Source organism: Calonectris borealis, chromosome 24, assembly GCF_964195595.1.
Source record: "Calonectris borealis chromosome 24, bCalBor7.hap1.2, whole genome shotgun sequence".
Classification (NCBI taxonomy): Eukaryota; Metazoa; Chordata; class Aves; order Procellariiformes; family Procellariidae; genus Calonectris; species Calonectris borealis.
This window is the reverse complement of record NC_134335.1, coordinates 5,416,031-5,436,756: the sequence shown is the minus strand read 5'-3', so window position 1 is coordinate 5,436,756 and position 20,726 is coordinate 5,416,031. Positions and strand designations below refer to the sequence as shown.

Genomic DNA, 20,726 nt, shown 5'->3' with positions numbered 1-20,726 from the left:
TGCAAAGAGACAGCTTAGAACTGCGCGTTTTTATAACTTAGATCATGAGATTGCTTCTTTTATGAGCTGATACCTTCCGAATACATTTTTTTTTCTTGGAAAATGCCATTACATATACAAAGATGGGCTTTCCTAGTGAGGGAAAGGAGAGACTTGTCTTCAGCTCACTTTGAGGAATTCAAAACCCCACCTTTCACCAAAGATTCAGCTTCTTCCCCAGAACGTATAAGGCTCTTTAGGTGGAGCACGAGCTCCTGTGGCTGCCTGAGCAACCCTCCCCAAAGCTGCATCAATGTCATCTCCAGGCGATGCCACCGGCACGAGAGCAGCAAGATCTCAGTGCAATAAGGTGCCGTGTTGAACCAAAATGGTTGCGGAACAAAAGTGGCCATGTTAATCTCGTCTCCATTAAAAAGTAATAATGGATCCAAGTTTGCCAAATAGAAAAGGACAAAATCAGCAGAGAATTACTTTAATTATTTCCTTCAAGCTTGCAAAAAAAAAAAAAAAAAAGGGTATTACAACCGAGAGCACACACGAAAGAAAAAATATAAAGGAAGTACTTGACAGTGCCCCTTTAATTAAACTGCTCTGAATATCATTAGCAATGGACCTTTGGAATTTAAAGCCAATTACAGTCTAAATACAAAAGTTACTTGCTCTCCAAGAAGCTTACGCAAGAGCTTTCAGAAGTGGGCTGGGTACATAGGGAACAGCTTTTCATCTGCGAAGCACTTTTATGCAAGCTGGGCCACTCAGCACAGAGAGATGCAAAAAAAGAAGAGCAAGAGGATCCCCCGTTGGGCTGCAACTACAGGTCCGAATATGCCCACCGTACCCTGCGATCCACACAGGGGTCATCAGCCAACAGATGATGGACCTTTAACCCAAGCTGGTGGAGCTTTTGACTTGCAGGGAAGTCATATGGGGCTGCTGAACAGTTAAATATTTGGATTATAGAGGCCAACACCTTGGTTAGTGTCTAGCGCAGACTCGTGTCGTGCCACATGGTGCTCCTGGGGCCCAAGCGTTCAACACCAGCTCAGGAGAAACTCAAGCCTCCAGAACAAGCTTCCCATTTCCAAATGAGACTCCGCACTGCTCACCAGCCCCAAAAGGTAAAGAAATCCTTTCCTTTGCTATTGCAGCGCAAGCTGGCGAGCTCTGGCATCTCCAGGGATGCGGCTTTACCTATAGTAAGACCTGGGATAGTGCAAAATCGTGGGACATGCCCTGGCTCCTCTGCATCCCTCCCACGTTCTCTCAACAGGCAGAAGTACCTAGTTACCATCGGGATAACAGAGAAACAGAAGCAACCCTGGGGTCAAACCCTGCCGTCACTGCTTTTTGCCTTTGAAGGGTCCCTCGGTTTCCATAAGGTTTAGATCAGACCCTGATTACGGTGCAGCAAAACTCTGCAGTTTATCTTCTGGACAAAAGAATATGACTGCAATGACAGGAGATGGCGGCTGTTCGCATGGAAACAGCTCTCCCCGTGCCGCACCGGCACAACAGGGCAAATCCTGCTGCCCTGGTGTTTCTGCTCTGCGGAGGGGTTTGGAGGGAATGAGTAAACAGACGGCACGTGGAACGGTTCACCCCCAAAAGTCAGAGACCACAGGAGGGCCAAAGCCGTACCTCGGATAATTTGTGATGTGCGTGGGGCTCGTGGCAGCTCTGAAAATGAGAGAGAGGACCCCAGGTTCACGTGTTAGGGGGTAGGGAGGGGACAAGGAGGCAAAGACTTTATTCTTTGGTGCCCAAGGCTTCTTGTCATTAAAGCAAAACAATAATTAAGGATCAACAACCATTCCTCTTTTCTCTCACGCCTTTCATCTTTATGGAAAAATCCTACAGACATATTACAGAGTGTTTGACTTTCAAAGCAAAACGGGGAACATCTCCCTGTCACAACACTCGGTGGAACAGCACCAACGAACCCAACAGAAATATTCACTGCCATATGCTCCAGGAACCACTTCTGCAGACGTTCACTCGTACCATCGCCATGAAACCCTACAGGACTTTCCTGCAAGGGAAGTGGCAGTTGCGAATTAAACTGCAGCCGTCGCCCTGAGCAAGGAAGGTGAAGGCTCAGTATCTCCAGTTGAAAGACTAAGAAAGGGGAGAGTGATGGAGCATGCTGCAGGCACCCAGCTCTGTCCCTAGCTGTAACCCCCGCTCTTCCTACCCTTTTGAAAAACAGGCTTTCTAAGGAAGAATAATGATTTCTACAAGCTCCGCACGTTTACAGTTCTTGGTAAACAAACCAGAGCATGGAGAAGCTCTCTTGCACAACTTTTGCTCACGCAAAGCTACTCACCACCCTATAATTAAAAGTACCCAGCGGTTTGGGAAGCCAAGGCTGGTACTTTCCTCATGATATTTAATATTAACATTTCCCTTTGATTTGTTTATTACCTAATTGCGGGGCAGCTGAATGTCTTGCGGGGCTTGTGTGTGGAGCAGTTGAGGAGCATTGCTCCTCTCTATCACCTGGTTTATGCTTCGCCTCAGCTCTGGTCTCCAGCAGACGAAGCTGCTGCTGGCCAGGAGCTGCTCTGGGGAAGCGATAGCGACAGCAGTGGGCAACCCCAGGTTTCAAGGCTTGAAAAACCTTCTCCAGACAAGCTGAGCAGAAAATCAAGCCCAAACCTGGAAGATGGCTGGACCTAGGGGTGCCACAAGAGTCTTTGGAGCTGGAAGAACCAACTCATGATGGAAAACAGAATTGTTATTCCAAAGTTGCAGGCTTAATACAAACTCTCAGAGACTGAAACAGCAATTGAGAAGGGAATCAGAAGGGGACTGATGGCTTCCCCAGGCAATTTCTTCCATCCTTAGCTGGACTCCCAGAGGGGCAGCAGAAACAAGAGAAATGCAGCAAGAGGAGGAGGATGGAGTCAACATCACTGCTTAGACACGATGACCGACTCTGTCATCTTGCAGCTTCCAGCTTCCCTCCAGGACCCACCACACGCCTCTTCTACCTACTCTGAAGCACACTTTGCTCTTCTCAGTCCTAGAAAGGAGCACAACCCTTGGATGGGAGAACTGTTGGGCTCCATTCCCAAATTGCTCCTGACTTGCTGCACAATGTTGGGCTCTGCCTTGCTTTCCCCATGCGTAAAGGAGACCTCAGCAAATTGCTCTGAGACCCTCAGAAGGAAAGAGCATCACAAATGCCGCTTTTAATAATTTAATCCTTGCAGTCCTGCAGCTATCCCGCTCAAGGATCTCCCCGTGGTGCCAGCCGAACATGTGTGCAAGAGGACTGCAGAACACAGTTATTTTGAGAAGATGGATAGACAGGCAAAAAGACAGGGCTTGACAGCAAGCAGAACATTTCAAAGAATTTCAGCTGTTCAGTAGTCATCCATCATCCGCTGCAAACCCCAGCAAGCCAGGGCTGTGTAATCACAAGAAAGTATTTAACATCTGTGTTCACCTATATAGAGTCCTAAATCGCATCTCTTGGGCTGGGGCCCCAAATCTGGCCCACTGCCACGGTAATGTCCCCAGGAACATCACCTTGAATTTAATACGCAGAGTGTGAAATGATGTTATTCTCTAAAACACATATATGTACCTATTATGCATTTCAGATGCATTTCTATATGCATATTCATCCCCAGGTACAAAGCATTGCACACAAAAAAAAAAAGGTAAGTGCTGGAATGAACACGTCAAGCTTTGGTGATGGGGAAACCAAGGCAGCCTAAGAGCAAAGTGACCTGCCCAGTGTCCTGAGACTGAAAACCATGGCTTATATCCACAGTCTGGCCACCTAGTCGGTAGATCACACTGCTTTGTTTTCCCCTCTGACCCCAGCCAGGAAAGTAATTTAATTTTTTTTAAACACAGGCTGAACAGACACATTTTTTGGTGGACCCCACTGGCAGCAGTGATTAAGTGCTCTTCCCTCCCAGGGCTGCAGATAGCACAGGGCAAAGCCCCACGATGCTGATGAGCAAACAAAGACCTGGGTTTTGTTCTCTCCCTCCATCTAACAAAGCACAGGATCACTCGAGGATGTTTGTTGGTTTAAATCAATACAGAAAGAAAATGGTTATGTCTGTTCCCTTCCAAGAGGGGAAAACATACATCCCCTTTCTGCTAAGTCAAAGGAGTGAGATGGAGAGTGAACTCCTCAAGGGAAGAACCGCATTTCCAAATTCGTGAGTCTACCTCCAAAATAAAGGGCAAAGTAATGAAAAATACTCTTTTTTTTTTTTTCTTTTTCTCTCACTGCAGCAGCACTTACCGTCTCCCAACCTGCAATTTCCCAAGTAACACCCAGGAGAAATCACTAGTGGGGCCATCCTCGCCCCAGCCCTGATGGGACCCCTGTGTGCTGGGGGGGTCCAGACAGCCTCTGCTCTCGGGGCAGCTCATCTTCTGTATGGACAAGGGGACATAAAGTGACTTTGGCAGTGATGAGCTGGGAATCCCTTCACTCCTTTGTTCCCTTCCCCTTCTATCTTTACAAACACCGTCCAAAGCCAGCTTGTTGCCTAAAGCTCTCCAAAAAAGAGCATGGGGCTGGGGAAAGAAAGCTCGGGGAAGGCAGGCAGCCAGAAACACTCCTGGGGTGACCCCGCCAAGGGCATGCCAGGAGGGTGAGCATGCCTGGGGGAGAAGCCCCGGGACTGCGCTGGGGGAAGCAGCAGTCCCTGCATGAGGGACCGAGGCAAGAAGCCACCTGCAAAACCACCCCGCAAAGCCCCTGGCCTCTTTCTGCCACCAAACAAGCCCTCACCTACCAGCAGAGCCTTCGGTGGGACAAACCGATGTCCAACAGGTGACCCGCAGCCCTGACACCCACGCTATCTGGATGCACAGAGCTGTTTCGGCACCTTCGCTGCAGCACCCATGCAAACCCTCCGGCCCCGCTCCGGGAGAAGAGAGGGCTGCAACATCGGCTTTAAGGAATGAACTGGAAGGGAACAGAAGGGCCTGGCAGGCAGGCAAGGGTTTGGCCTTTGCAATCTGGATAATCCATCTGAAACTCAGAAAGCAACTAGGAGAATGGAAGGAGGAAGGGAGAAAAAGTAATGAATACAATAAAAAGGAGCACAAATCTGCCTGCAGCCGTTCCAAGCAGCAGTTTTACCTCCAGTGCTCCAACAGACCTGCAAGCTTCCCTAGTAACTAGTAAGACGTTCCTGGGAGCCAGGGGATAGTTAGGCTATTTGGGTAATCACATCCAAACACACAACCTGCCCACGGGCACTGGGAGGGTGTCAGGCCAAGGGAAACCTGCCCGGGATTTTAATCCTGCTTCGGTGCTCCCTTTCAGGGCAGGAATCTGCAAAGCCGTGCTCCAGGGACCAACCCCACTAACCCGCCATCCCCTCAGCTCCTGCACCCCCCAAAAACCCCTGGTTTCAATAGCAGCCCTCCCTCGCTGGCCAAGGGGGGAAGGGAAGGAAACCGCAGAGGGAGGGGAAGGGAATGGGCATGTCTGGAAGGAGAGATGGACAGCAAGGGAGAGGTAGCAGGAGACTTGCTAACAAATCCCTGCGTCTCATTTAAAGAGGATGAATCTGCAGCGCAGGCATGGCATCAAAATAGAGAAAAAGCACATCAGCGCAAGAAATCTCTAACAGATGGGACTGTGAGCCTACAAGAGATGACAGGGATGGAAGCTGGTAAATGCACGTACAGCAAAACCTTGGCTCTTTTGCTCTTCTTCCCGGTACAAGAAACTTAGAACGAATATCAGATGCATTGCTTTTCTAAACACCTTTCCCAGGAGTTAAACACAGCGGAGGCTGAAGGAATTCAGAGCAATTTCCCACACGCATGCCACTGTCAAGGCTCCAAACAGTGCGCTTGAAATGGACACCCCGGCTGGAATTTACTGTCTGAGGAGACAGCACAATTACCTGTCTTTGTCTTCCTCCTCCGCTGCAGAGAGGAGGAGGAGGAAGGAGAAGGCGAAGCAGCCAGCTCCTCGGGATGCCTGAGTGCCTCCGAGGTGGGATCTCGAAGCCGGAACAAAGGCTGCTTTAGTCGATGCTGTTCAGCTTGAAAACAGGGGCCACCCGAGGCATCAGGATACAGCGCTGAAAGCTTTCCATCGGTCCAAAAAACCGTATTTTTTAGGGGCATTATTAAATTAGCAAAAGCCATTGCCTCCCTTCGTGCCTTACACACACAGATGCTCCGGCTCCAACCCAAGTTCAGGATAAAAAGCCCAGCGCTGTGCTGCAGCTCGAGAGGAGGTTGGCAGAGGACTCCAAGACTTACAGATATACTCGAGTGCAAGTTAGCTGGTCGCTCTCTCCCTTTCCCATTAGCATAGCGGCACGGCAAACCCCTCTGTCTGGGTGTAGTAAAACTACGGCGAAAGCTGCTAAGTCGCATTCATCCAAAATTAGGGCTCAGAGCGGCACTTGGTATCCGTCCCAGCAGGTATAACCCACCCAACGCAAGCCGAAGGACGGGCTCTGCGCTCCGCGGGGGGCTGCTGCTATTAAAAGAGAAGATGCCTTGAACCAGGCGATAGCAATAACTCAGCCGAGGCTTAAAAGCAAGTCTGGTGGCAGAGCCGGGGCTGGAAAAGCAGAGTTTCTGCTCCCAGCCCACCAAGCTAGCAAGGCACGACATGCTCCCTTTGTACTTTTAAAAGAGGAGGTGATAGGAGAGCCCACACTTAAGAGGGGAAAGCCTGGCAGTGCGAAACGGCGTTTAAAATGCAATAATTAAGTGAGCATCTTTTGAAGATGCCTGCGAGGGGTGCTTCCCAACACACCAAGGTTAGGTAGCTATCAGAAATGGTTTTGTTTTCCCTGCAAGATGAGCCTGTTAAGCTGTAGGCGTCTCCTCTACTGAAAAGATAACTGATCATCTCAGATCGCAGTATATTCAAGTTCACAATTAATTTAGATAACTCCAGACAAGCTGGGTTATTAGGAAAAAAAAAAAAATTAAGAGAAATCTGGAGATTAAGACTTATAAATCTGCAGGCATTAGGGAGAATTGGATTCTTTCTTATACAGATGTAAAATCAAGTCTTTTTTATATGATTCAATTATAGATTGATGGGAAGCCTCAGAAACATGGATTAATGATCTTTTCTTAAAGGAAAAATTATATAAGAAAAAATAAAAAGAGAGTCATATAACAGAAAGAATTACTACTCCCCAAACCATGATTAAGGTTTAGTAGGTTACATTCAGAACAGCGTAAAAGGGAATTTGTAGATTCCCAACCACATTAAGCGAGTATAAACGGAGATAAAGGAAGCAGCACGGTACAGTAAATTATCGGCCCTGCAACATGGCAAAGGTGGGGGCAGCGCATCTCCAGGTGCACGGGGCCGGCGACGAGCCGGCGATTCCACATCAAGAAGGAGGACATGGTTTAAGGGACCCTGGAGCCTTCCAAAACATCTAAGAGAGTTTTACAGATGTGGGGCGATTGCATCGATGGCAATGGAGCTGGGCTCCATCGATTTACACCTGCCGGGGAGGGGGATATCAGCTTTTTCTAGCAAAGGGAAAATTTTTCGGACGGGGTCTGAATGGTAGGGGCACGGCACGAAATAGTCCTGACATTAATACCCCATGGCACCTCGCTCAGCCCAGCCGCCTTCGTACTTCATCCCAGCCTAACTATTTGAAAATGCTCTTCCTATGCCAAAAAAGCCACTCCAGCCCCTGTTCCCTTGCACTCCTGATACTTCAGTCCCCAGCCCTTAAAAAAAAAAAAAAAAAAGGATAACACCACAGGGTTAACACAAAAATAAGCATCTTCAAAAGCCGCAAGGCGCTCAGATACTATGGTAATAGGGGGCATCCGAGTACCTTAGATAATCTGGCTCCAAGTGAATATTTCTCTAACGCAAAGTCCAAGCCCTACTCAGCATGAATTAGAAGTCAAGCACATTGTTAGCGACGCTATTGTTTATTGCTTTGTCCAAAAAGAAAGCACTATCTAGGTCACTCATTACAGGGGAGAGCTGTGTAGGAGAATGCAGCCTGGGTACCGTATGTGCTATGGAAATGAAGGCAATAAATGCGAGAAGAATAGCGGCGAAGGAGGTGAGATGTGCTAGCGAGCAGCTCTGGAAGGATTGCATTGAAGGGGGAAGGCGGCATAGCCGGAGCTCCTGCGCCGCGACACCGAAATCTAATTCACACCTCTTTGCTGACTGCCCTTTCGGTTCACAAGCATGGGGGGAAAAAAGCGGAGAGGACACTGGGGCTTATTTTTAAAGCTCGCCTCCGAGGGTGAAAAAAAATCCTCCTCAGCTGGGAAATGGGAATTTGCAACAAAATAAATAAACGTATAGCTAAATAAATAAAAGGCCCATGGCCGATTCTCATGTTTGGCATGGGGCCGGGGCTCTGTGCAAAGCAATTAAAAGGAAAATGGATTCCAGCGGGAAAAAGAACTTCCCCCTCTTCAGAAAGATGTCTTTCTGATGAGACAAAACCTTTACTTCCCTCAGTATGGAGCAGAGTTAAAGGCCAAGGCAGTATTTAAGCATGCAATTAATTTCCAGTCATTTCGGAAGGCGGTGATCAGTTAACATTTCGACGGCAGCGATTTAATACAACATGTGCCTTGAGGACCAGGCGGGGACAGAGGTGCTACCAGGGCACCCAGGAACACGGAGTTAAAGCCAGACCTCTGCAAAGGTGGAGGAGGAGAGCTACGAAACCCGAGTCACCGGAGTGGGAGGAACTTCAGCAGGGTTTTCTATCGAGTTCTGGGTGTTTGGTTTGGGTTTTTTTTTTTTTCCCCTTCCTATACTGTTATCCACAGACATTGCTAACGGCAACTCTTTTGTCTTTAATCCCAATGGAGTTTGCTCTAGCACTTTCCCCCCCCCCAAACGCCCATGCAGCTTACTGCTCTCCACCCCTACTTCCATTAATTGATTTGTATGGATCCTCTTGTCAAAGAAAATTGCTTGAGAAGTCCAAGCCCTGAAGACAGTCACAAATTTGAGAAGGCAAAGATTTCGTGAAATGGTAACAACCAGTGGGAGTCAGGAAACGTTATTGCTTTGCCTCTTTGTTTGAAAATTAAGGGTCTTGGGTTAAATCAAAGTTTCTCTTTCCCTCTAATAAGACGACAGCCCAGACTGTACGACTGACTGCTGAGACACCGACTCCTCGCTGGCTTTAGATTACTCAAGTGCTCAGAATTTAATCTCAAATGGCTGTTATTGCATTTTTGCTTGGACTAGCTGGCTGATGGACGCAGTAAGAGAAGCCAGCCCCTGTGCACCCGTGCAGCCTCCCAGCTTCTAGATTTTGAAAACCTGCTGCTACGCGATGGTTTTGCAGGAGCTTTTGCTCCAGATCCTTCTAGGAGGGAATAAGCATGGCTCGGGAGGAAAGAAAACACTGGTTATAATTTGTTCAAGACAGGGCTGCTTCTCCGTGCACTGCTTCTTCCACACAAAGGTATTAATTGTCAGCAACAGCAAGGAACTGTGCAAGAAGTGATCCCTCCAGATGTGTTTAAGCTCACGGCGAGGCAAGGCAATTCTCCAATGTACACACGTATCTCGGAAGGGTAAATGTTTCCCGGCTTCTACCGACGTCTTCATGTCATTTACACAGCTCCGTCAATCACTGCTCTCCCAAGAAAGGGAGCAGTGTAAACTCATGTTTAATGCCAGATTTACACACATTTCTATTCGCCAGTAAATGAGACCATTACATACGTTGTGTCAATTGATTTTTATAGTCTTCCCTTTGCGCACGTTTGCACAGGGGAAGTGCAAAGGAATGCAGGCACTTAAAATTGGACCTGGCTCCTGGTCTCTATGCATCACCTCATCAAGAGGCACATCCTGACCTTTACCTTGTGGCATTAAATTTCTCCTGGCCGTGGACCTTCTCAACTTTATCAGCTGATCCCATCTCTGCTATGCAAACTTTTCTCCCTGACCCGTTCCCCGCCTCAGACGGGGATGAATCTGTGTCCAGTGTTTCACGTACAGACCAAAACCCAGAATCTGCCCCAAACTTTTCCTATGTGCATACCGGGTGTAAGCCCTCACTCAGGCTCAGGCACGCTTTAGGCCATGTCAGGATAAAACTTGGACCTGCACAACCCCTTGGCACAGGGCCAGTTGCACTTTGCTGAGGGCAGATGCTCGCTGGCCGGCACGATCAGGGTGCAGGATGCTGTTCCCCCCTGCAACGGCACCAACGTAGCCAGCATTCAGCTGACAAGTTGATTCACCATCCTTTTAAGAAAGTCCTTCTCATTGCATCTTGCCAAAATAAAGCAACCTTCCTCGCTGAAATTATCCTTTGTAAATACCCCCCAAGGAGTTAGCAATTCCTTTCTCCAAGATGACTCATCCTCCTACACAACGGACCATGAAAAGAGCAATCACGCCGGCGTGTCAGCCTGCTGCTGCGCTCCCCTCTCTGAATCAGCCCCCGAGAGCAGTGATGGGCATAGCTCTACCTGCTCCCCATAGCACCATCCACACACCGTGCCCATGCCCACACCACTCGTGTCCCCCGTTTGAGCAAGCTCCCTCTAAGGTTGTCTCTTTACACGGCGCGGGGCTCAAGCAGTGCCCTGAGATGCCACCCGGACACAGCAGATGATCTGCAGGAAGAAGCGTTTTGCTCCTATGACTTGGGTGCTTTGCCTTCATCAAAATGCACAGCAGCACCTTCCAAGGCTGGAGAAAAGGCAGATGATCCTTTCAGGGGTGGCTTTTCATGTCCGTTCCCGCCCCCCCCCAGCCAAGCAGAGCCTTCTCTCCGTAATTAACTGCTCCAGCCTGTGTGTTGGCTGAGCTCCATCAGCAACGAGGCAGAGGCAACGATCTCCAAGAGCAAAGCCCGGAATTTCGGCAGAGCCAATGCTCCGCACCATCCAGGCCACACCATAAAAAGCCAGACCGCGGATGCAAGAGGCAGCAGAGCCATTCAAACCAGCCACGGGCAGTTTAACAGAAACAGAGCTCCAATCCAACATTAATTTGCAGCATCCTGGGCTGAACACTTCAGATAAGCGGCGCCGGAGCCAGAGAGATGACAGAGAAAAGCTCGTGTCTGTGGCACATCCGTGCGTGCACACAACACCCTGCCTGTGGTCTGCTGTTCGGCTGCTGACGACCTGTAAAACATAATAGCAGCACGCCGAGGTGTCTTCGCAGGCAGACCTCTTCTCCAAATCCCCAGAAAAATTTTTTTCCTCCCTGCAGGGCTTAAAGCCTCATCCTGCTCCAGTTATTCCGAAAGGGAATTTAGTGCCTCGCCATAAATTACACGAGCGTTGGACATAAGCATCATTTGTGCACAAATCACTGTTCCCTAGAACAAAGCAAGTATCAGCCTCCTGACAAAGCACTTTTTAGTAGGATTGGCAAATGAATAAAACCTCCCAATGAATACCAACGTGCTGATGAAAAAGTCCTACTGATTTTAATAGAAAATGATCATTTTCCTATAGGATTTTTTGAACCATCTTGTTGAATTTAATGGAGATTTTCTATTCTGGTCCACAATTATGCAAGAGTTAAAATACCTCCAGAGACAAGGAGATTATCTATTACATTCTATAGGACTGCAGAGTAATTTCCATAGAATCCTGTTATGTTTCTATAGAGCCTGACAAATTTAATCCCTATTGAACTTTACGGGGACTTTTCCATAATGGACAAATAGACACTGATATCTGTTAGCTGCAAAATCAGTAATACTCAGAAAATAGAGGCCTTACACACCACTGCTGTACTCAAAATGGTCGAAAGATGTCTTGAACAAGGAGCTTAATGGGGAAAATACATTAAAATAGTGTCACATGGCTGCATTAGTACAGTTGTGTTGCAACATTTTTTTAATACACTGTGTCATTTATACAACCAACGCTTTACAAATTGCATTTGCTACCAATACGCACTTGATCTCATCATCCCATGCTGGGACTTTCCTGTATCAGCACAGAAAGGGTGAGGGCAATCTAAATCAAGGGAGAAAATGCCAGTTTAAAGCGTGGAGCTGGCGATGTATCTGTGCACATTCCTCTGCCCTAGAGTTACTAATAAATGCATCGACTCCAAATCTCTCTCCCATTGAACTCTACTGCGGAGCTGGAAGAAGGGCTGCACTTCTCTCTCATGCACAGTACTAGAGAAAAAAACATTCAGCTGAGCTACCTGGAGACTGAAGTCTTTTAAATTTAACTATAAGGTAGTTATAACTAGGAACAAAACAAGCAGGGACAGCCTAAGGTTTCCTATGCCAACACGCCAATTTGTCCTAGACTGGTTCAAGGAACAAATTAAAAGACACGAGAGCCCCCATGGGTCTCTTCCCACCTTTTCTTATGCAAGCTGGCATCAAACACGATATATGCTTGCAATACGACTGTATCGGTATCACCTATCCATCCCTTATAGCCAGTTATTCCTCAAGAGCCCAAGACTCACTTCAAGAGGTCCTTCGGGAGGTCCCAGTTTTGGATACAACACCTCTGGGGAGTTGCTCCTGATCTTGCCTGGCCATTCCCACACACCCCAAATAGCTTTTCGGAGGTTGTGGGTGCTTTAAGCTCACCCTGGATAAAACAGAGCTTAAATGCCCCTACGGCAGGCTGAACCCCCTGCTTTGTGACAAAGATGTACCTAAAGAAATATCAATCACTGCAGTGATTGTAGTAAGCCCTTGTAATAACATCATAGCAATAGTAATAGTGTAGTAATAGCCAAATTAACCTTCAAATTATACATCTGACGGGGAAAAATACCCTAAAACAGTGTAAGAGGCCTCTTAAAGAGGCAGGGCATCAGCAATACAGACCTAACACCCCTGGTAAGCGTGCGGCAGCACTGGAGCTGAGGGGACCAAGCCAAAACTGGGCACCCAGAGCCGCATGTTTGAGGACACTGCAGACATACCCATGGCAACAAGAAGAACAAGCATCTCCATATGTCTCCCCAACTGCATTTCCTTTCCAAAGAAAAGGACAACGTGGTATCTGAGCACAGCAGTAAAAAATATGGCTTTGATATTTTATCATTTGCCAAATGCTAGCGGGGTGTGGACGGTGGGTGCAGGGAACGCTGTGGGTTGGTTTTGCTTTTTTCCTTCTTCTAAGCTACGTGCAAAGGAATGAAGTCCTTAGTGACGACAGGACAAGTCTTTTTGCTAGTTAATGCCCAGAGACCCCTTCAAAGCGAGCACAGACCATGAAGGAGATGCATGGCGTTTCTGGCATGGCAAAAATCAATATACGTGTGTGTCTGGGTACGTCTCACACCCACGCCGCTGCCCTTGCCTCTTCGCACACGCACTTTGATCAACCCGTGTTTCTGGAAACCAAACCCAGCTTCAACAAACACAAACTAATAAAGACGCCTGATGTCCTTTTTAAGACCACATTACAGAGTATGCCACTATCCACAAAGAGAAAGCCTCATTGACTCCTCAATCCTAAGCGTTCTAAGATTGAAAAGTGGGAGAAATGAGGGAGGCTCATATTTCTAATACCCGAAAGGAAGCAATATGATACAGCCTTTGATCTAAGCCGGCAGCTGTGGGTTTTCACACACACATGGCTCACGGGGAGAAGTAAAAAGACAGCTATGGAGAATGAAGAACAAGCCAAGCAGATACCAGACCTCGGCACTTAAAACAGAGATTCAAAGGCAACCCTTTAAAGAAGCGTTTAGGAGTAAAACAACAGGGTGGGATCTTCAAAAGAGCTCAACTTGGGTCTGAGCCGGCTCCCATCAACCCCAGGGGTAAAACCCCCACTGACACCGTGGTCAGAGACAGGTCAGAGAAGCCCTTCTGCAGATCCCATCAGGTCACATCGCCCATAAACCCAAATCTGCACACAAACACTACCTGCATCAAACACGGGCAGCTAAAATGCTTTCAAGGCTGGATGATAGGTACACCCATGGGCCAGAGAAAGGATTTGTCCAGAGGCGGACTCTAGAAAAGCCTGGGAACTACATCCATTTGGTCAGGCTGGACCAAACCTTCTCAGACACCCCGTCACCAAGTGGTCACATCTCTCCTAAAGAAAAGGGTGGAGAAAATCTACCTGGCAACAGCTTTCCATGCAAAGCATGGAAGAAATGCTCATGTCTCTGAAAGGTGGGGAATATCTCCTGGGACGCAAGCCATCCAAGGTTAATAGAAACAGATGGTTACACAAAAGGACATGCTTATTCCCTACCAACCCGCTAGAAAGCCAGGCTTAGCCTACTGACCTCCTTCCAGCCATGCATAAAATTAGGCAGCCATGCCTAAAATTTCACAGTATAAAATAAAGGTGCTAAAAATAATCACTACTATAATAACGGCATATACCCAAATGCTAGTGGATAGCCCAGCACCTAGTGCCGCTCAGGAAAGGCAGAAGCAATGGTAAGAGGGATGGGTGCCCATGAACTCCTGCACCAGAGCTCATGACAGCCAAGCTGCCGTCCGTCCTTCACTTCTCACGTCCTTACACCACAAAACCTGGTCGTGGCAGGGGAGGGGGCATCCCCTCTCGTGAGCTGACGTGCCACCAGCAGCACAGCGGGATGGCACAATGACATCGAGCAGCTCGTCAGGGCTGGCAGCGTTTTAACGAGGGCCCTGTGCTGGATAAGATCCTGACACCCCACCAGCACACTCCCAGCAACTCTGTACCTGTAAGAAGCTCCTTGCAGTATTTCATCCAACGCCAAATGAAGCATGGAGACTTTGCAGCACAGGGCAAGGGACATCTTGCCCCTAGCACCGTGCTTCAAATACCCATCGCTCAGTGTAATTTCAGGAAGGTCCATACAAGAGAGAAGGTGCTGTCAGCACAATTTGGCTCTGTTATTAATATCGTGATACTGATGCGATAGGCTCTAGGTAGCCTAAGAAAAAGCTTTCCAAAGTGATGGCTGCTCCGCCGGTGACAGGGCAGCCTGCTCTAACCCAACGCCGAGCTGGCCGCTCCACAATCCGCTGCTGCGCCAGAATGTCACCGTAAGGGAAAGTTTGGCGCAAGCTACAGCGAGAGAAAGCTTTGCTTTGCTTTAATTCCTCCCTCCCCCACGGGTCTGCCCAGGGCCGTGGTGGTACGGAGGCTCAGCATCACCGGGACGGTGATTTGCAGTCTGCTCAGACACAGCTGTAGATCACTTGGGAGAATGAACCTACAGTTTTATAAACTATTTATTAGCCCTGTCCTGTAGCGCTACATCAATATGGCCATCGGTGAAGCAAGGCAGGAGCTATAAAAATACCATCTATCCAAAATAAGCTTCATAAAATCAAACAGAGGCCAGTACCGCCTAGGATGGGATTGTGGCTTGACATATAAAGGGCCTCTCAATCTTTGAGATAGACCATTAAAATCCTCAAGCCCTTTTGGTTCACAGAAGTCTAAAACAAAAGGGGAAAAATAATGACACCTTTTCTGGCGGAGCAGGAGAAGGCAGCGCGGTAGTCGTGCGGTATCATTTGTTTCCACAGAAGTCACATCACTCCCAGCAAGGCACCTACCAGGCACCCCCCACCCCCCCAAAAAAAAAGTAAAATAAAAAATAAATAAAACAAAAGCTTCTTTGCCTCCGCCTTCCCCACCCACCAGCTGCTCTTCCACAGGCAAAAAGTTTCTCCTCCCTCTGCCTGCAGTGATGAATTCTGCTCGGCACAGGAGAGGCGGTGCCGAGGGTGGCAGCGGGGGAAAGGCACGGCTGGAGCACACCGATATCCCAGCCGGCGCTCCCCTCCAGTTCCCCGAGGCAGCGGGGTACGGCAGAAGGCAGGTCAATACATTGTCAGAGATGATGATTAACATTTCCAGCCAGTGCTCCCTCAAACCGCCTCTAAAACACGTCTTAATAAACTGCATTGCAAATAGCCTTGTATTTCTACCTCGCTGCATCTGCCAGGGCGAGATAATACGCCGACCTGAGAAAAAGTGACATGCTGGGAATGAGCCGCCGAGAGTTATACGACACGGCGAAACCTTGCTCAGCACGTCGCTCCCAGCGCCGGGCAGCGCGCGCCGCCGGCCGGCGGCGGCCGGGATGCGGGCGTCTCGCCCAGGTTGTCTGGGGCTCCGTACAAAACGAGGCGTGCGCTTCGAGCAAAGAAAATATCAGCTCGCGTGGGGTTTGGGGCTAAAAGGGCTCGAGGGACAAAACCGCTCTGAACTGCTATTGACTGTAAAAATCACTGTACAATGGAAATTTTTGAAAGCTACGCACGTGATAGTTGTTTTTGCAGAGGCAGGCACCGTGCTTTAAAAGGTCAGAGGGAGGCGAGAGCGAGTTTAAGCATCGTTTTCCTGGAAACACGGCTCTGAAGCTTTGCAAAACTTCACTCATTGCCTCCCCCGGGGAACCCCCCCAGCCCAGCGCAATCGCACCCACCCCAGCTTTGGCGTGGACAAATCCCCTGCGTTTCTATGATGGCAACAGGCTCCGTGACAGTTTGCAGCGTTGCTAAAAAACTTGGCTGGATCAAGCACAGCGCGTCTCAGCATCACCCTTCTGGGGCATTTTGAACCTCCACTTTCCCGCATCGCGATGCTCGACCCCGCGCAGAAGACGGACAGCGCTGCCAATCCATATCACACCTCAACTCCTCAAAGCAGTGAACTGTAAATGAAGCTCGCGCACCTTCACGCCCTTCCCCTGCAGTATCAGCCCGCTTCAGTCACGTCAGGAGAGAGAAAAAACAGCTTGGATCGGACTCGGGGGGAAAAAAAGGAAATAAAAAGATTTGGGTTTACCTGCCAAGGATGTTTTACATCCCCCATTCTGGACCTTCAAGTACTTCAACATTAAGCAAATGCCACTTACCTATGAGGAAAAAGAAGAAATAAAAACAAAAGTTCAAGTTCACCAAGTATTATAACACTATGCATTTTAAAAGCAATGGAATTTGTAATTCACTTGTAGACCAGAGGAAGCACAAAGGGAAAAACTCAAGTTTTACATACACTTGCTAAAGGTCAGCTTGAGTGGCACATGATTACAGAGGCCATCCTGCGGGCTGTTTTTCTTATTTATTTCTCACAGTCTCATTTAGCTGCTTTTTCCACCCCGCTATCCAGGCCCGCAGAACAGGAGGATGCCATTTCAGAGGCAAGAGCCACCTCTTCCCATCGCAAAACTTAAATCAACACAGAGACCTCCTTCCTGCTTTTTCTTCCACAGCTTTTTTTTCCGAACAGCAACATTGCACAACCTAGGCCAAGGCATAACGTGCTTTCCATCTCTGCAGTCCCAAAAAGGCAGCTCCATCAAGAATTTCCAACACCAGCCCTGGCGCCCCGGCTCCCTGGGAAGCAACTGCTCGACCTGCCCCGCAGCCACCAGCGGGATCCGTTTCCCAAGCTCCAGCTGCAGCAATCCATCCTCCAGGTGGGGATGTCCTACCCGAGGTCCAGCCCACCGGCCAAGACCACGGGACAAACGCAACAAGCTATTCGTCCTTTGCTTCAAAGAAGTCAAAGACCAGTTTTGACCTTCTCTAGGACAAAGAGAAATTCCATCCTTGCCAATCCCCATCAGAAAATCTGCTTCATAGATATTAAGATATGATAAATATTAGAATAGAATATATATATATATAAAAAATAGATATTAAGTTATCCCCTCTAGCGAGGTGGGAAGCCCTTCCATTTTTTCCCCAGGCATCTGGGAACATGAAAAACTGAGCGAGACGGCGGCTGTACCCGTCCGGCTGTTGCTCCGTAGGCTGTTGCAGGAATTGAGGATGACGTGACGGGGCATGTCTCGCTAATGCACGACTGCGTGTACTCTAAACTACTTAAAGGGTGCCTGGGGCTACGGACAGTTGCTGCTAAAACAGACAATTGAATAAATAAATGGAAGGTAACGGGGAGGGGAGGGATGCAACGGGAGAGCGATTGGCAGAGTTGTGTGCCAAGGTGTTAAAAAAAAACTCCCACAGAGCTGCCTAAACCTCTTCTGAGACTCCACTGCTACGTGTTTCAGATGCTGAGAAGATTGAACTAATAAAAAAGAAATGAGAGAACTGTCACTGCAGATTACATGGTATTTATTCCAAAATCTGCTCATTATAGAAATTTGCAAGACAAATGGGGTTTTAGCAGGAAATGGCAGCTTTTCCTTAAGTGCATAACGAGGAGCAGAATTGGTCGGGAGCTGAAGCTTTCTCTCCCTTTTTAGCTACTCCGGCTCCAAGTCTTACCAATCACCCGAGAAATAATCGCGAGGCTGAAAAAAAAAAAAAACCATTTTTTTTAACATTCTCCACCAGCCTCTTCATAATCCTATAAGAAACTACGATTAAGAAATATTTGAAGCAAGAAAAGCTCATTTGGCCTAGAGAGTTTCTAGGCGGCGAGAGCTTCTCTTGCTGCTCAACAGCACGCAAGCGGTATTGCTAACTCTCCGGGTCCTTCCTTCCTCGCAGGGAAAGCCCTTCACGAAGAAGAGTATTTGTGGTCAGGCTTTAATCCCCCTGCCTCGATAAATGTTTAATTCCTGGGCCTGCCTTCGTATCTGAATATAGACTGGAGGTGGTTTGCATTCTGCCGTATCCGAGTGCTTCTAATGACATTTTGGCTTCTTTCCCAGTTAATTCCAAGTGCCTGAAACCCAAGCATCTCCCCTCTCCCCCTCCCCATCATGGATGCACATGCAGATATTTGACTGATAATATACAAAGCCATAACATGTGGTTTTAAAAGAAGTCTCTGCAGCGGAGTCTCAAGAAGGAAGAAGAAGGGGGAAAATATGCCTTGAAATATTACAGAGTAGGAGCTGTCACGTTGAAAAAGCTTCTACAAGGTTTTCAATGCCATAACTGTGTTATTTAGCTGGGGATGAGCATTTTCAGACACACATCAACAGGAAAAAAGGGGTTGCGGGAGGGGGGGGAAAAAAAAAAAGAGAGGCGGCCTGTCTTATTTGCAGCTCTCCTTTGTTGGAAAGCAATTACAGCCTTACTCAATTTATGACCCAGAATGCACCCTAATCTACTTGTAAATGCGTCTTATTCACCACACAGCACTTTCAGATACAGCCAGGGTAAATAAACGGGAGATTGTTCCTACCTACGTTGCGGCACAACTGTTAATTGTAACGCCCCATGAAACTTAATTATGCAAAGCAGAGTGGCGACACTGCAGCCATTAATGAGATGTTTGATTCAAGAATAATTTGTTGTTTGGAGCCTCAGACTTGTTTTGCCTGTCCCTTCCACTGTGCTGCACTAATTCTCAATTCGTGCTTATTTTAATAGGGTGGCAGTGGGGCACAAAACGGCTCAGCCGAGGAGGCAACGGGAGAGCTCCCAGTTGGGATCACATTTTGCAAGCGTGCAGCGAGGTCCCACCATAGGCGTTTCTTGCACTGCAACCATCCCGAGTTCAGCCTGCCTTCCCCAGAAGAGCAGGGGCAAGCCAACGGTGGGACATACAACATTCAGGCAGGTAAAACGCTGGGGATGCTACCGAGCACTTTTAGACACAGGGGTGTCTAAAAAGAGAAGGACTTGGCTATTTCTAGACCCCAGGAACTCCTATAGCCACGCTGGGATGTATGCAGGCATGGATCCCCTTCATTCTCTACATGCACAAACATCCACGCTTTGCTTCCAGCTCCGTTGCAATGGTTGAATCCCAGCAACGGTTTGGGCTGAGCCATCACGTTGCCTGCCTGTAAGTAGCATTATGGAAACCACAAATTAAAGTACAAAAGAGGATGAAGAGACAAAGAAAAAGATGATGACTTGGTACAAGAGCTTGTAGTATACCCACTGATAAGGTGCGTGATAGATAGAGGTACAGGCTGTTGCGTGGAGACTTTCCCCGCTGCTCTAAGAGACTTTCTCCCTAAATGGGGAAAGGAGATTGGTAGTCAGACCAAAGTCTATTATTTAAGCCTCCGGTTATTGATAGAAACACACTATCTTTTTAAATTTACAAGCAAGCAAGCAATTCAATTTTACCCATTTACAACAGCACAAGATGTTTGCTCATATCTGCCGTGGAGATACCAGAGCCCTTCTCCTCTCAGCTCTCTCCCAGCCTCTGACTGCAGAAATCCCCCCCTCCAACATCATCTCCGAGCTTTCCACTCGTTTTTCTTTCCGGTGACACCCGCTCTTTCTCACTCAGCCCGAGCACTGACCCACTGAGCCACAGTTGGCTCCGTTGATACCTGTAATTAGTAGGCTTTGGAGACAACGGCCACCCCCAGCCCATGAATCAACAGGATTTCTCCCTTTGCACGGCACCAGCAAAAGGAGGGAGAAAGGGTACTTTATCTCTGATAGTTGATAGAAAAGACATCGTTGGTCTACTGCGACTCTTTTTTTTTTTTTTCTTATAAATGCGACTCTTAAAATAGCAAGTCACGAAGAGGGTTTTAGACATCTTCAAGGCCCTTGGGAACAAGCCCATCATGACTACACTATTGCAGCGCGCGATATTGATGGCAACCGAGATAAAGAGTAACTCGCAATCCGGCACGCCGAATCCCGCCGACGCTTCTAATAAGATCAGGACAGATGACAAGGCACTCAACTGTGCCCCGGCAAGGTCATTACAGAGCATTAATAAAGGAGCCTTATTATGAACATATCACTCAGCATTATTGCATTTCCCACCTTCGCCGTTAAGAGACGATGAAAGCGGTAGTCCCTCACGTCCCAGACCTGCGGGGTTTGGGTTTTGCTGCCGCAGCCACCAACCTAAATCTGGCCGGGGGAATCATGCTGCCCCATGCAAAACCCCAGAGGCAA

At 48.1% G+C, this 20,726-nt stretch overlaps 1 protein-coding gene across 1 annotated transcript in view; it reads right to left on the bottom strand.

The window, feature by feature from the left end:
- Positions 1–20,726, bottom strand: part of LOC142092697 (opioid-binding protein/cell adhesion molecule homolog) — a 301,027-nt gene that overhangs the window by 209,038 nt on the left and 71,263 nt on the right. The gene's annotated exons all lie outside the window — the stretch shown is intronic.